Source organism: Panicum virgatum, chromosome 8K (genome assembly GCF_016808335.1).
Source record: "Panicum virgatum strain AP13 chromosome 8K, P.virgatum_v5, whole genome shotgun sequence".
NCBI lineage: Eukaryota > Viridiplantae > Streptophyta > Magnoliopsida > Poales > Poaceae > Panicum > Panicum virgatum.
Window position 1 is genome coordinate 28,946,155 of NC_053143.1, and position 12,422 is coordinate 28,958,576.

Consider the following 12,422-nt stretch of genomic DNA (forward strand, 5'->3'; position numbering starts at 1 on the left):
AGTTTTCAGCTATTCAGAACAAGATAAATCGGAAAAGGCATGCAAAATTAACTAAAAAAATCCAAGGAAATTATCATAGATACTAGGCATGAACACAAGGCTAACAAAACTAGTTTTGATATTTTATCATTTTCCAGCAAAAAGTTCTACATTAAACCATTATCAGACAAAGCATAAGAAAACATGCTAAAACTTTAATAAACAGCAAGGAAACATATGAGAAAGTTTCACCATTAGAAAATATACTTCACAAGGAGTCTAGCAAAATTTAGTTTGGAATTTTTAGAGTAACATACAAATGAATAAGCATTAAACTAACTTTTCCAAGATAAAACTAAAGATAAATTTACAGTAAAGTAACAAGCAAAACAGTATTTTTCCTAAGTAGATCTAAGCTAGAGGAATCCAAAAAAACAAGTTTCATAATTTTCGGAGCTATACACAAATTTCTATGCATTGTGCAAGATTGCTTCTTAAACAAACTTGCTCGAAATTGCTAGACGCACCCAGATCCGGCCACACCAGCCGGACCAGATGCCGACAGGTGGGCCCCATGGGTCATCCGGTTCGTACGGCGGCTCTACAAGATCTGGACGGGGCCGGTGTTGCAGAACGCGTCCGACGGGCCGCCGGCGCCGACGCGGAAGTGCCAGAGGCGGCCCTTGGCGGCGACGAGGTTGTCCTCGCAGAGGTACTCCCACGCGTACCACCGCTCGATGGTCCGGTCCACGTCGTGCACCGCCACGTCCACCTTCACCTTGTCGTCGCCGCCCCCTGCCACCGCGGATGCGCGCGCCAGCGCCGCGGCGGTGTAGATGGTGCCCATCCGGCCGGGCTCCCCCGGCGCCGCGCCGCTGGGCCCGTCGACGACGACCACGTCCCACCGCGCGTCCAGCACCGCGCGGGGCAGCGACGTGAGCGCCAGCGGGCACCCGGACCTGCGCACCGTCCCCGTGGGCCGCCGGCACGCGGGGCTCCCCCGCGCGCGCCGCAGCAGCGGCCACGCCACCGCCGCCGCGTCCTCGGCGCTGTCGGTGACGAAGGCCGTGGCGGCGCTCCCGGAGCCGCCGCCGGAGTTGAGCCTGGCGAGCGCGAGGAGCTGCGGGGAGAGGCCGAACACCAGCAGCCTGCACGGCGCGCGCGGCGTTGAGGGAGCGGAGCAGCGCGAGCGCGCTCCTGGCCGTCCCGTTGCCGCCGCCGGCGTCCCACGCCGGGCTGCGGGGGGAGGAGGCCCGGCCCCCGGACGAGGAGCTGGTGAGCAGGAGCAGCTTGATGAAGGAGAGCGTGGAGAAGATGACGATGATGATGGTCAGCAGCTGCTTCGGCGGCAGCATCCTACTCCCCCCGCCGCCGCCAGTGTGCTTCTGGTGGCTTCTTGCTCGGCTCTCCCACCTTGATCCCCTCGACTCCGCTGCTGGATGCTCTACCGAGTTCTTGATCTGGTGTTCCTCCCCATTGCCTGCCGATTCCTTCTGCTCGCGGATGCCAGATCTCCTCCCCCTCCTCTGCTGGGGACCTAGTCCTCGGTTCTTGGTCGGGGTTGCTCTGCTGTCGGCCGTGCCTTGTCTGTCCTCTGCTAGCGTGGAGGTGTTGACTTCTCCACGGCTGCTCTGTTTGCTGATGCTTCGGTGTCGCCTTTCGTTCTGAGGCTGGTGAGGTGGTAGCCGCTGAGTTCCTGATTCTGCACCGATTTCTTTTTGTTATAGACCTTTTGCTTGGCTTTGAAGAGAGAGAGAGAGATTTCGTTAGTTTTGATTCACACTAGCAAGATTGCCCGCGCAAATAGCGTGGGTAGCTAGATTGTTTTTATACTATTATTTGTATTTTTTACTTGAAATTTTGAAAAAATAAATTTATTTGAATAATATTTTTTTCATTATCATTGTTTTATTGAAGTGGCCGAAACCAAGATATTGTCCTTTATTTTTATCGTCATACTCTGTAGGGTGGAATGTGAATTCATTTTCATGATAAAGGGGAGGTTGGTTTTGGAGAGCTATGGTTTTATATATTTCTTAAAAGCATTATAAATATTTTTCCTTTAGTTTTATTTTTTTTGTCATAAACTTTGAAGTTTCCATCCACATATATGACCTCCTCCTCATGCTAACCATGTGGTTTTTCTAATAAATTGATGGTATTAATTTGTGCCTTTTGATTTTTCCCTTTTGTTTACATACAAATCATGGCCGCTTCTATTTTTATTTCAAACATCTATTTGCAATAGAGTTTTATTTTATTATTTCAATTCTGAAGCCAGGTAAAAACTATTAGCTAATATACCTAATCTATTATTTGGTAGGACTCCATTTGAATATCCAATTTTACTTAATTTATTTTTTATATCTAAAAATATTGGAAAATACATAGGGAATATGTTCTTAAGATGCACCTCCTTTGCTATGGGAAAATCAATTTTTTCCCTCCACCTCTCTCTCCCTCTCCCCTAGCCTTTTTTTTTCCAAATCACAAGTCACGTAACTGTTGCCTACTATATATCTGTTCCCATGCAACGGTGAAGCACCTTCCGCTAGGTGATTCAATCGCTCATTTTTGTTTATTGAATATGCACTACTAATCTTTGTCCAGTCTTCCGCTAGGATGGCGGATCTCCTCACCGCCTCTCCCTCAGCGCATGCCATTGATCCTATGAGATGCACTTCAGCTTTTAGACAACGTGCACTTGTTTTTTTTGTGTGTTCGCCATTTACGTTATTTCTTTAGTCTTTTACATAATTATTTTGAAGCATTGAGTTAAAATGGGTTTATTGTGTATAATATTTCATATATATTCACTTTTTGCTGAGTACAAAATCCTTGCTTTGGTCTTTAAAAAAATACTAACTCTTAGCTTCACTATTCACCCAGTCGGCCACTCCTCTTGTAACATCAAGATTTTTTTGATGATCTTTTTTTTGAAATAGTATTTATTGCATTTACTTGATTGCTTGTGTTGATAGTTTTATCTTATTTTTTGGACTTTTCTAGGCCTGTACCCTTTTATTTATCTATTTTTTATATTTTTTTCATTTGAAAGTTCTCATAATCAAAATTTGTGGACCTTCTTCGAGGTATCTGCTACCTGATCACCTAGTTGTATCACTACTCCAATTAAGCTATGGCCTTTGGCACCTTTGGCGTTGATGCGTGTGCCTGAGAACCCAACGGCAATTACTTATGCCTATGGATTTTTGCCATCGTCTACCATCTAGTTGCACTCGTCTCTATCATCATTTGATAGCTTTAACTAATCATATTGCTCTCGCCTAAATCTCAAGATTATCCATGCGCACCATGCTTACTACATCCAAGAACCAACAACTGCTAGATATTATTGATGAACACCATATTCTAAAGCAGTTGACATATCCTTCTCTTCTCATTTTAGCTTCCCATGCGATGTCATGATTGTGTAATTTGAGGCAGAGGCAAAATCGAGCTCGTACTGTATGGCTCTTAGCTGATTCATCAAAATCATCTTCTCATTCCCTCACAAATTCACTCAATTTCTTTGCTTCCTATTCAAATTTAGGGTTTTTACGTCATACTATTCAATCTATTGTGAATCCATAGTCACACTTTTTTGTCAAACCATCACTGAATTCGTCATATCTACACCTATTTGACCACATTTATGTTGCTAAAACTGAGGGATTGGAAAATACATTTGTGTTTAATTCATTTTCCTTTCTATTTTTATATGCTAGGAATGTGACCTATTTTTTCTAATGAACATGCTTTAATATGCTAATTCAAATTGTGACACCCCACGCATCTATCTCTTTTGTATCTTCTGATAGTATCCTCATGGAAATATGGATGGCACATATCATTAAATTGACCCGAATCTGCAATTTTTTATTTGAAATTTGAATTTAAATCTAATTAATAGTTGTATTTTGTATGGACTCTTTTTGTTTCAAAACACAGTACATATGTAGATACTCACACACACAGACGCATGCACGCACACTCATGAATACATGCACACAACCTATCCCTATGAGCATATTCGGCAAATTTTTAAAATTAACAAAGTCATCTTAGGCGTCTCGGTGTCAATAGGCACGCCGCGTACCACTGAAAGAATAGCACCGATTAAATTCTAATATAAATCCAGAAAAATGCGAGCATCCATACCAAGTCCATGACTCAAATCCGATGGGTAGGTTCCACGATAGGAACTTTAATTTACTGGATGAGTGTTACCCGTAGTTCTTATTTAGTATGGACTTTTTAGGCTAGTCTAGATCGTTAATCTTCATAAATCCAGCAGTGTATATATTTTTCTTTTCCAAAAGTTAATATGGTAATTTCTATACCCTTTCGATGATCATGGTGTCTTCTTTTAAAACAATAGCCGAGTTAATTTACAACTGGTCATGCGGATCAATCTTGTTGGAGTTCATGGTGACCTTCTATGTGTGATAATTGGTCCAACGGATTAAATCTCGTCGTTGTCTTGTTTTGATCCAATATTTTGCTTCTATCTATCTATGACGAAATCGCGGGGAAGTTAGCGGAGGCCATAAAAAACCGCTATTGCGTCGCTATGCCTTTTAGCGGAACAGTAGATCGTGAAACTTAAACAGCCAGCCACCTTTCATCTCCTCCCGTCCTTGTCCAGGTCTCACATTGACTCCTCCATGACAAATCGTTTATCCGTTCCTTATCTCCACGCTGCCCAATGTTTCTGTTGCTACACCTGCACGATCGAGCTCTTGGCTGTGTTCATTTCCACAAAAATCCCCACAAAAACATCACATCTCCATCACATCGAAATATTAAATATAGCAAATGACTCATATATATAAAGTACTAAATGGTGGTGGCGGAGGCCTGATGTCTTGCGCTGGCAGGGATACGGGCACGGCAGCCCATGGCGACAGTTCGGTCCTCATGCGGCAACAACATTCAAAGCTAGCAGAGTCTTGTTTTCGCATAATTTCCTTTTATTATGCAAAAAAAATTGGTTCCTAATACGTATAGAAATAGAAATAATAAATTGTCACATTTGTATTAGATATGGACTTTTTGAGTTAGCCTTGACCGTTAGATCTTCATAAAATCCAATGGTGTAGGTTCTTCTCTTTTTTAAGATTAATTTGAGAATTTCTAGACTTTCTCGGTGAACGTGGTGGCTTTTTTTAACACTATTGTATTAAGATAATAATAGATAGATTTCAGATGCTTAAAAAAGGCATGAACAGGACCGGGCTGATTTGGGCTCTCGATTTTTTTAATTTAACGAACCAAAATGTTGATTCACGGGGTGTTCATCTCCGTTTTCCTATTTTTTTAAATAAAGCATCTCCGTTTTCTAACCGAAGAGGACAGCCGGTAGGCTGGACGGGTCTGCCAAGTTGGTGGTTTGGTATGCGTGACCAAACTGCATTGACCTGCCACCAGCTTCTGTCCACATGTTCTTGCTTTTTCGCAGCAACGAATTGCCCAACATCATGGCCTTGTTTGGTTTCTAACAAAACTGGTTGAAGATCTGCCATTTGTGAAGCGAGGGAATGAGCACTCTGAACCAGTTGCCCGTTTCTGTCAAACCCTTTGGGGTTTAGCACTTCAACATTTGGGGCAGTGGGGGCGCTAGAAATGAAACTTAGGGGGGGCTATTTTTCCCTGACCAAGAACCGAGGAGAAAGAAGTCTGTCCTTGGTAGGTGGTGTTAGGGATTGGACGAATCACAAACTAATTGTGATTGGTAGATTGTGGCAGCCTGAGTCCAATCCATCTTGCGGCTGGCTGCGAGGCCGGCGAGCGGCAAACAATGGAGACCGCAGATCGGGGGGCGAGGGCGAGGGCCAACGAGACGCGAGCGGCGAAGCCACTGTCGCCCAGTGCCATCTGCACCTTCTGTCATGGCTGCCAGGGCCTGGGTGAGTGGGTTTACACGAGATGCCTATGTGACTTCATTTGGATGGGGGGAGGGGGGCATAGCCCACTCTTATCGACATGTAGCTCCACCACTGATTTCGGGTGCATATCCATGTGAAAATGTTAGCCTGATGGTGTATTTTACTTTTCCACATCAACTGTCGGAACTCGGAACTATTAAGTGATACTGTCTATTGTGTAATCTACGGTCGACCGAGTTATGGTTATGGTGAAATAACCATGGAGAATTTATTCCTTGGATTTGAGACAATGTTGCGTATTTTGTTTTGTTAGGAATATGTCATTATGTGCTACAAATCCATAATAGAAAATAAGTATATTTCAAAATAAAACTAATTATATTAATTTTGTGTCATAAAAATATATTTTTAAGCAAAATTGTATTAGTTGAGTAATGGTCCCGGCAAAATCTTATCTAACGATAAGAAATATATAACTTGAAGTTTATTTCATGTAGAGGTTGCAAAGACAAATGCTTGAGCTTGATCAAAGGGCCTTAATTGCATTTTCCTTTTTAAAAAATATCGCCAAATCTGATATATCCTTTACCATGTCCTCAACAATAAACATTCATGTTGAATAAGATCTTAAGAAACCTAAATCAAGCACGTGGGCATGCTTTGGTTAGACTAACTTGGCCTTTTGTGGCTATACTAACTGAATACATGCAAAATTGATTAAGCATGTGTATATTGGAGTGGTTTTCCCAATAGAACGGAGTAGATGTAGACATTTGCAACGAAATGGCTTATGGAGGTTAAAATATCAAACTCCCAGTGATGTATGATCTGGTTTTTGAAAATTTCCAAAAGAAAAGGCATATATCAAACAACCGAACAAACCAAAATACAAGTGGCCGTAAAGAGGCAGAAGTCAAGCCCAAGAAGGAGGGCCTAGTTCAGAAAGTTTAGAAAACTTTACTTCCAATAAATCGAATTGTTTCTTGTGACATTCTGGGCTTGTTTCTAGTAAATGAACGCGCTGGAACATTGGGCCCAAATAAGTTGGGCTTTGCACTGAACATGTTTTTGTATGTGGCCTGTTGTCATTGCTGAAAATGAACGCGGTGGAACATTGGGTTCTATTTAGTTGGGCGCATTCCGCTCAAAAAAAAAAAAAAGTTGGGCGCATACTATTTGTCGGTGTCCCGACTCGGGGGCCCGGATCCCAACTAGTAAATGCTGCGTGTTTTCTCGTCCCAAATGATAATGCAAGAGGCAACACAGTAACACACGGTTTATCCTGTTTCCGGCCGCGGGGCCGTACGTCCAGCAAAGGAGGTGTGCGAAGGCACTGTATTATCTTTCACCCGACGTGCTTGTAGTAGGGGGTACAAGCGAGGCGACAGAGGGAGGAAGACTCCCAAGTCTCTGCTAGAAGAGGGGTTGAACGGGGCGAATAGGGATGGCGGAGCGTAAGTGATGATGGATCTCGTCTGGGAGCGTCTGAGCGTCTTCCGAGAGAGAGAGAGAGCGTAAGAGAGCGTTAGCGCGTCGCATCTAAAGGTAGCCCGCCTCCTCCTTTTATAGTCACAAGGAGGGGCGGCGCATATGAGTGAGGGCGTGGAAGTCGTCGCTTTCCCCCGAATCGTGGGGTACAGTGGCCGAATACTGTAGGAAGTACACTATAGGGCATGGCGTCAGGCGTGGCAGTCGTCCTTGGTCATGCGGAGATCACGCCGGTCGTCCTGCCGGCCCCTGCTGGCGGCGTGGTCATCGCTGGTGTATGGTCTTCTATATACGGCGCGGTGGCGTTCGGTGGGCCCTGCGGACTTGGGTCTTGTATGCACCATCGATAGCGGGGCGCGCGACGGCCCCGGTCCCCCTGGTCGGAGTGCGGTCGTGCGCACTAGAAGGTCCGGGGGACACGTGGAGGTCCCGGACCCCTTGAGGGGGGAGGTCCGGGACTCCGCCCGTGTGTGCTGAGCGCCCCTCACTGAAGGACACGTGACGTCGCCGGACCCCTTCCTCAGCGGGAGGCCGGTCCGGTTGGTCGGTGTAGGCAGAATAGTAACGGGAGCAGTGCAGAGCCTGTCTTATCTCGCATCGCAGGTCCCACAGTATTGCTACAGCATCCGGTATGGCGGGGGCGGTGACTGAAGTCGGCAGAGGAGACCCGGGTCACATCCACTGTGGGAATGGCGGCCCGACGCCTTCCGTCCTGGGAGCCGTGGAGGAGTGGCTGGCTTTTAATGCCTCCGTACGGTGAGTGGTTGAGCGGTGGGGCCGTTTGTCCTTTATGCCGAGAGGTGGCCTCGAGCGAGGTGGAGATGAGTTACACCCTCGAGGGTAGGTTTGCTACCCTCGAGCGAGGCGGAGATGTTTGCCCGCTCGAGGGTAGGTGCGCTACCCTCGAGTGAGTCGGAGATGTGGGGCGCAGTCGAGGGGTCTCGACGGGGACCCTCGAGCGAGGCGGAGATCGTCCCGCGGGTTTGAGGGGGATGCGAATGGGCCGCACGCTGTGCTTCTTTGAGTCCTTTCCTTCAGATTGGAAGGAGGCTATGGGCCTTCGTGGGCCCAGTTGCCTCAGCATGCGTTTGCGTTTTAAGGCGATCTTAGTACCCCGATTAGGGTGTACCTAATCGTGGTACCCGACAGTAGCCCCCGAGGCTTTGGTCGAGTCAGGGGATTCGGCCAAAGGGTGATTCGGCGACTTCCCCCTTGACGTGATCAGTCAAGGTCGCGCACCCACCAGACGCGCCTGAGCGCCAGCCCGGCGGATGTGACAACACGCCGGTCGGGGTAGTGCGCCCGCGGGAGGAGTACTTCGAGGCGCGCGCCTCTTTGTTTGTTTGTTTCAAGGACAAGACGTGTCCGCGTGCTGAGGGGGGCCAGGGTGACGACGGCGTCCGCTGCTTGGCAGCTGGCGCTTCCATCACACTGTCCCGCACTCAGGGCCTTGGCCCTGCCTTCCCTGGTTGCCTGGCGGCGCGCCGTTCGAGGGCGGTCGGCCTGGGCCGATGCTGCTCCGCTCAGCGTCCAGGGACTCAACTCCGCTTTATTTCGTTTGGTCGCGTCTTGGCGTGGTGACCGAAGGCATCTTTCTTTCATGGAGTGCCGCGCCGTCACGGGCGATCTAAGCCTCCACCCTTCGATAGGCTTGAAGCTTGGTGCCCGGTGCAGCTATAAATAAGGGTCGTGGGGTTCCCTTTCCTCTCCAACCTCCCAGCTCTGTCTTCTAGCATTACCCAAGTCTTAATGTTTTCCTTCGCCTTTCGTGGTCGGCCCCCAGATGGGGTGGCCTGGCTTTTTTAGGCCTTGGCGCCAGAAGAATGCTTGCGAGCGGTGGGGGAAAACCGGAGAGGGTGTGCGCACCATCCCTCAGCTTCAGTGGGATCAGCAGAAGAGCATTGGGCCCGTGGGGTCCTCCTCCTGCGATGTCCCCTAGCCTGAAGGAGGATGGAAACGCCTGACCGTGGTGCTGGCGCCAGGTCCGGCGGTTGTTCTTCGCATCGTCCCCCCGGCAACAAGGTTGCTCTCAGAGAGACGGCGCGGAGGGCGCTGTCCTCCAGCTCGACCCCCCGCGGAGTCTTCGGTGGAGGAGACGCTAGAAGAAAGCTTGCGAGGAGAGTGTCCCGCTGGACCCGTGCGGCCTAGGGGCTGCTCCTCGCATCCCTAGCAGCCTGGCCGTTGAGTCAGCCAGGGGCTCGGTGTCCTTTCTTCGTCACTCGTTCCTCCCCAAGACAGGGAAAATTGCCACGTAGGTGGCAATATGTTTGTATCTTTCGATGGCTTCGCGCCGGTAACCCTTTGTAATCCTTATTTGCATTTGAGCAATAAAGTCCCCTTTCTCCTCTACGGGGAGGATGACCAAGGATATAGGGGAGTACAGAGTGTTATGACCCTCGAATACGTGTGAAGTCTCCTTCGCGGGGGCGCGTCAGCGCACCCGCGGGTGTAGCCCCCGAGGCCTTGGAGGAGAGTTTGTGCTCGTCCAAGGGCTATAAACGTTGTCCCACTGGGTTGCCTCACCGCGGTGGCTGTCCAGCGTCTTTTTCAGCCGGCATCGGCACTCTTTCAGTCGGCCTCGGCATTCTTAGTGCTGGTGCAGCGGCCCGGCATTCAGCTTAACCATCAGGAGGGCGCATGTTAACAGCGGAGGGTTTGGTTAGACACGTGGAGCTTCACAATTGACGTTTGTCGACTTATTCGAGGGTGCGGTTTGAACCGTGGTACGCGAGGAGCCCCCGAGCCTAGGCCCGTGTGTACAAGCCACCCTCGACTTTGATTACGACCCTCGTCGCCCTTCCGCAGAGAAGAGGGGTGAAGCGCACCATGCTACCCATGCCCGGCCGCGAGCTATGGCTGCTTCGGTGAGCTGTTAGCGGGTTGTTCAAGCGGACGTCCGTGCCCCGTTCGATAGGGGTCGGCTCGTGGTCCATAGACACGTTCCATAAAGCGCTTGAGAAGGTTCGCTAGGCGGGGCTCGGACCCATTCGATAGGGTCCGAAGGCTCGGTGCTCTCCCTCGATGGGATCCCCCTTCTAGGCACCCTCGACTGGCCTTGAACACTGTGTAGGATGTCTCGAACTCCGCGTTCGAGGGTGGCTTGTACGGCACATCCCGGCAGTCCCTGACGGTGGTGATCTGGGGCGCCTGTCGAACCCCCCGAGGGGCCAGGCTTCGAACCCCTGAAGGAATATTCTGTCTTAACTCGAAAACGACGCAGAGTCGCGAGTCACGCGCACGAGTCTTCCGCTGGTAGTGGGCGACGTGGCCCGATTCGTGCGGTGCGGGCGCGCCTTTTCAAGCAGCAGCCTCGGGCAGACGAAGCGGCGTGGGCGTCGGCTGACGGAAGGGATAGCGCAACAGTCGCTCCACGCCCGCCGGTTACCGTGCCGCAGTTATTACTGCGTGCGCGTGTGGGAGACTCCGCGGTCGTGGGGCCCAGCCGTCAGCGATAGCGAGATCTACCGCATTCAATGCGGTAGATTCGGGCTGTGGCTGCGGCTGCGCCCATCATGGTGAATAAAAACGAAGAGAAAGGGGGTGTTTGGGCTCACCTGGCCTTTTGCCTTCGTCTCCCTTTGCCTCCTCTGCCTCCCCTGCATCCTGAGCCCGCAGCCAAGAGCGAAAGGAGGAAGAAGAAAGAGAGAGAGAGAGAGAGAGAGAGAGAGAGAGCACACCTTAGCCATCCCGAAACCTTCACTCCCGCACCCCCCGACTCGCAGAGATGTCGGACATCCAGGAGCCATTGCCGTGGGGGAAGTCCTCCGCCACCGTGGCGGTTCTGGAGCAGCTGGTGCCCGACTGGCTGCTGTCGCGGATCACCGACTCGGGGGGCGCCGGCGTGGATTTCCCCGCACCCGGACGAAACCGAGCCGAAGCCCCCGCAAGGCTACGTCGTGAGCTTCGTGTGCCTCCACGAGCGAGGCTTCGGCGTCCCCGTCAGCAGGTTTATGCGGGTGTTGTGCGACTATTACGGAGCAGAGCTGCACAACTTTAGCCCCAACGCCATCTCGCAGGCGGCGGTCTTCGTCGCCGTCTGCGAGGGGTACCTGGGGATAGAGGCGCACTGGGATCTCTGGATCCACCTATTCCGCGGCGAACTCTTCGTCGAGAGCGGGCGGGGCCAACCGAGGCGGTTCGCGCATGCCGGCGGCCTGGCGTTCCACGTGCGTCACTCCCGAAGGAACCTCTACATCCACAGCAAGATGATGACAAACAATGCCGGGTGGAGCTGAGGGTGGTTCTATCTTCGGAACTACAGTGGCACACTCCCGGCGTTCACCAACAGGGTGCTCCGGGAGCGACCACCGAAGTGGGATTGGGGGGTGTCGCCCCCAGCACAACAACACAAGCTCAAAGTCCTCACCGACGCGCTGGCGCATCTAGCGAGGAAAGGGTTGACGGCAGTGGCCGTTATCGCGAATTTCCACTGGCAGAGGGTGATCCCTCTCATGGAAAGGGCCCTGCCGATCTTCCAGCTCACCCCCGGGAGCCAGGTGGAGGGCTCGAGGACATCGTTCAAGCTGCTCTCCCACACCGCTGCCGCCCGGAGGGCAAAGTACGCGGTGGCGGAGTTCCCCCAAAATCCCGAGGATCTTTGGAGGATCAAGATGCGCCCCGAGACAGGGTACATTTCTCTGGTAAGTTTTAATTTCGAACCCGCTGTGTGTTGTGTGGCCCCCCTTTCCTAACTCCATTCCGGGCATGCTTTGCAGGGATTGAGGTGCGGTACCTCGAAGCCTCCGGTTCCGGAACAACGCCTGATCAACCGCCTCCATGCGGAGAAGATGAAAAGGCGAAAGGACGCGGCGGAGGAAAAGGTCGAGAGGAAGAGGAAAAGGAAAGCGAAGCATGACAAGGCATGCAAGCTTGCTCGCGCGGAGGGGAAGCCAAGGCCAGCCACGCCCGAGTCCTCGGAGGAAGACGAGGAGGAGGCCTCGGATGCCGAGGACCACGCTCTAGGGAGCGACGGGGTGGCAGTGGGTGCGAGTCCCTCACCGACCGACCAGTGGGACGATAACGAGGGGGCGCCCGCTGCGCCAGAAGAGACGAGGGCCGTGGCGGAGT

At 50.8% G+C, this 12,422-nt stretch overlaps 1 pseudogene; it reads right to left on the reverse strand.

Annotated features, from left to right (window-relative positions):
- Nucleotides 1-303: 303 nt before the first annotated feature.
- On the reverse strand, nucleotides 304-12,133 carry LOC120645607 (annotated as a pseudogene).
- Nucleotides 12,134-12,422: the final 289 nt, after the last annotated feature.